The sequence below is a fragment of the Hypomesus nipponensis genome, chromosome 9 (genome assembly GCF_054491055.1).
Source record: "Hypomesus nipponensis isolate SF chromosome 9, ASM5449105v1, whole genome shotgun sequence".
Taxonomy (NCBI): Eukaryota; Metazoa; Chordata; class Actinopteri; order Osmeriformes; family Osmeridae; genus Hypomesus; species Hypomesus nipponensis.
In genome coordinates this window covers 6,982,501-6,987,500 of record NC_140369.1, presented here as the reverse complement: position 1 = coordinate 6,987,500, position 5,000 = coordinate 6,982,501, and positions in this window count along the sequence as shown.

The window sequence follows — 5,000 nt, the reverse complement described above, 5'->3', positions numbered from 1 at the left end:
TTTCCGGTGTTGCAATTATGTCCAATGCCCAAGATGCAGTGCTCTTGGGTTTTCAGAGCAAACATAAAGATGCATCACCAGGGAATGCTATCACCCTCTTCTTGCCTCTTTACGACCAGACCCTCTACACGGAGCACCATGGCAACTGACCTTAAGACATTTGGGATGTATTCACATTCAAATACAAGACAACCTTGTAAACAGTATATAGCTCAGTACCTGATCCTCAACCCTACACGCTCCAGCAGGTTGTTTGCAGTATGATATGAGTGACCTCTTTTAAGTCCCCTTCCTTCACGACGACAAAACAGACCATGCGAACACTGTCTCTTCCCCCAACAGAAAGATTACTGTCAGTGGCTCACCTTCGGGCAGCGCATGAGGAAATCCTCCGGAGCAACTTCGGTTGCAGATGTATTAATATGATTTACATCAAGTGAAAGTTCTCTTTCAGCCAAGGAGGCCACTCTAAAATAAGCTGCGGAGACTGAGCCCATGCGTTATGTGTGTCAGGCCTAGGGGCAGTGGAGGGGCCCCAAGGGGCACATGGCCTGGAAATGACACAGAGTGAGGGAAGAGCCCCACTACTGGGGAATCAGTCATCACATCTGCAGAGGAAAGGGGAGGAAAAAGTCGCATCACCACCAGGCATAAATGCTCACACACACGCATATAAAATGGGAATATTAAATATGGGTTTAGAGAGGGATTATGCAGGTGCAAAGGTAGTTATGCTTTCAGCACAGTGAACACATTTGATCTTGTCTAAGCTTAGTCAGGCTAGAGACCACAGTGTCCGATATGGGATAAAGACGATTATTCATGGCAATGACTTTGTCCATTGCTTTGCCTGCTGCACACAGCTGCACACAGTTATACGCAAAATTAAGTCAAAAACACAAAACAAAACGTGTTAACAGCCATCTGTCTATAGACACTAGACAGTGAAGATTTCTAAGATGATCGCATGACAAGTGTCAGTGATTAGCATAACCGTGTATACCACAAGGTCAATACTTTCCACCAGCCTCTGACAGCACTCAGATGCGAAGTTGACATGACGGGTTTTTGACAGAATGATTTAAGAGAAACCACGACGGAACCTCTGGAGGCATCAAGTGATAGCACAGGGGGAACACAATCCAGTGAGGAATGAAAGAGAGGGGTAAGAAGGGGTCTTCCCTTGGGACATGGGCAGCTGAGAGAACACACTTCAGCACGCAACATGCCCTGATGCTGAGCTTTAAAAGCCAGGAGTACTCACACGTTCACTGACTGAAGACCACTTTCCGAAGAGAAACAAGTGTCGAGGGTCTATAAAACAACGCTGGCTCTCCCTCGACACCCCGTACTATTACCAATCCAAACTGTGAAATGTCTCCGATGCACTTCCTCAGATCTGTGCGAAGGCAAAAAAGGCTAAATGTCAACACATAGTTTTTCCACAAAATTGTGCCTTCGGGAGAAGACAGAAAAGAAAGAGAAAGAGGGTATTCGTTTAAACATTTAAAGACGGTTCTCCCTATGCTGTGTCTTAATTACCAGAGTGCTAGCCATGCAAATCCGATTGGCCATTTATGTCTGGAAATTCATAACCACAGTGCTATATTAATTACTCCTCGTGGATCTCTTCTATATTTAATATGCACAGCGCATCGCTGCTATTACCAGGCTGTGTTTCAGCCACGGCCTTCGTGTCAGCAGTAATCACATCTAACCGTTGACAACACGTTCACCAATCGATAGTGGGGGGGATTTATAGCTAAATTTAAATCTATTGTCTCATGCGTGTTTGTTAAAATCACCCAAGACTAGTGCTTTTAATTCTAATGTAAAGTTTATATAGTCTATTACAGTCATAGTTGTCCTTCTCTAAGTACTTGCATCCAGCGTTTGGCACGTTTTACACAATGTGTAAATTATGAGCTTGACTTTTAGAATCATTCCTACCTTTTGTCAGTATTGTCAAATCCTTGCTTAACCAGCCTGACGGAGATATATCGGGTAGAAGCTTCATACCACAGTGACACAGAGACCAAGACCGACAGAAAGTGTGTGTGCGTATAAGTGACCCTTTCAACAGTGGAGCAACACTGACCTCTAGTGTTTACCCAAAAATTACAAAAAAAAACAAGAACAGTATGACTGCCTGTTGCTCACTCTCCCTAAGTCCTCTATAGCTCCTGGACCACTCAGATTGCTTTCTTAAATCATTGACAATGTGAGAGGGTACATAGATCAAGCCGCAGAGGAATAATACAAACACAAAGCACTGTGCCAATTACTGGCAAACATTCTACTTCAGATGTATGAAAAACGAATGAATCCCCTCCAACAAGCAGAGTGTTGTCCACCCAGGTAGTCGACCAGACTGCTCCGTCCACACAAAATCACCAGCCTGTCACGAGGGGACGGTAACCATCGCAAACCCATCTACCACCAACTCCCGCCTAGTGACCTTGGAGAGGTGGGCGTGTTAAACACGGGTCTCCAACATGATCTGGTGCGCAGCCGCCCCCCTCCCACCACCCAGATCCAAACCACTCTTCTGAAAAGCTCCACTTCATGTTTAGACAGGCATTGAGGATGTCATCTCCAGTTGTCAGCACTCAGAGTGTGTCTGCAGCGACCCAGGGCTTCTCGCAGGCTCAGACAGGCTCACGTATCGTAGTCCCTACGTGGGGAACCACCCCACCGGTCACTACGTGGGGAACCACCCCACCGGTCACTACGTGGGGAACCCCCCCACCGGTCACTACGTGGGGAACCCCCCCACCAGTCCCTACGTGAGGAACCACCCCAACGGTCACTACGTGGGGAACCCCCCCACCTGTCACTACGTGGGGAACCACCCCACCGGTCACTACGTGGGGAACCACCGTGAACCAATAAGAAGAGCCAGGGCTGCCAAAAACACACCAACCACACAAATCTGATGCTCCCATAAACACACAAACACACACCATACAGACCACAGGCTACAATACACACTGACAACTGCTGCCCTCTTCTACAAACTTTATTGATCAGTTTGGATACGTCCACGCAGCACTATCTCAGCAGCACAACAGTATATTCCTCGCCTCGCAGGCAAGCAGCTCACAGACCCACGCAGACAAACATACCATGCATGGACACACACACACACAATTCCTTTGCTTCAGCTAATGATGTTTGGTGTAAATGTCCACTGCTCCATGCTCTAACTGGGTGTCTATCCGCAGGGTTGGCAAGTGATAATAGCACTGGCACAGTGAACCCATGATAAAGTGACGCGTCCAACTGGCACTACACACAAGCGGGCAGGATGGAACAGATGCCACTCCTTTCTGCTGGCCAAAATGGTCCCCAGATTAGCTGGCAATCTACCTAAAAGCACAAGTAAATAATGAGTGAAATAATTACTACTGGTGAACAATAATGCAAGAAGGCACAGGAACTACACCTAAGTCTCTCTCTGTCTCTATGTCTTTCTGTCTTTATGCCTCTCTGTCTCTGTCTCTCTGTCTCTGTCTCTATGTCTGTCTCTCTGTCTCTCTGTCTCTGTCTCTGTCTCTGTCTCTGTCTCTCTGTCTCTCTGTCTCTCTGTCTCTGTCTCTATCTCTGTCTCTCTGTTTCTCTGTCTCTCTGTCTCTCTGTCTCTCTGTCTCTCTGTATCTCTGTCTCTCTTTATCTCTGTCTCTCTGTCTCTCTGTCTCTCTGTCTCTCTATCTCTCTCTCTGTCTCTCTGTCTCTCTGTCTCTCTGTCTCTCTGTCTCTCTGTCTCTCTGTCTCTCTGTCTCTCTGTCCCTCTGTCTCTCTGTCTCTCTGTCTCTCTGTATCTCTGTCTCTCTGTATCTCTGTCTCTCTGTCTCTCTTTTCTGCAGGCATGTTGGTGGTGGCAGGTCGCTAGCTGATGTGCTCCTATGACATATTGAGGTAATAAAAAGCCCCTCCCCAGGGCTACTGGACTAATTAAACACCTCCTCTGCGACCTTATTGCGGGCGGCAGTTTCCATGGAATCATAATACATCTTCTGGGCTCCTGTGTCACACTGGATCTCCCATCTCCAGTTTATACAAGGGAGGAAAGTTGCAAGGTCATTTACCTTAGAAGATCCAATTACAATAAGTAATCTCTTCACCCAGCAGCGTTGACCACCAGCACACAATAGTTGATGACAATATAATTAAAAGTAAGTGGTGTGGTGTCATCGAACAGAAGTTTTGGAACCCATCTGAAAAGATAAACATGGTTGGCTGGCCCTGAAGAACTAGAATTATGAACCATGTTCCATGTTCTTCCTGCATAATAGAAAGGTGCATGAGTATGAATGACCATGTAATTAAATGGTAGTTGTAGCGTATAGGTTGTTGCAAAAGTGTAAGAAAGCCCATTAGAAGGGAAAAGAAGGGTAAAGAGGCAGTTGAAGGTTGTCACCAAAAACAAGATTGCTTGCCCCTGGAAAAACCAGCTTCCCCCATACCAAGTTTCACTTCTGTAATAACGTGTACATTAGACCATGATGAAGTGTAACTACATAGCAGTGCCTTTGCAACTATAATGTTGTTACTACAAGTATTGCTAGTTACATGGTAGTCAATCTACCTTCATGTAAATTGTTTCTAAGAAAGGCAGCCCCGGGAAAATATATGAAGAGTTACTTACTCCTGAAGTAATAATCCAAAGTTCTGTTGATATTTACTATGTCTTATTCACCAGCGAGAAAACCAAAAGCCTTGTGAATGTACCTCTCAGTAACGTAGAAAGTGCAATTACTGTCAATAAAAACAGACCGAGATGATGTTATGCATGTCACTATAATTATGCATGAATGAGTGGGCGTGTAAATTCTCACTGTTTCAAGCTTAGAGAAACATGAGGGAGCCAGTGTCAGTCTGTAAAAGTGCATGTGTGTTCATGTGGACAGTGGGGTCAAAGTTAGGGAGGAAGGTGTCCTTTGATTTGGCCTCTTGTGCAGTAAGGGTCAGTGCAACAGATGACTCAGCACCTGTCATCG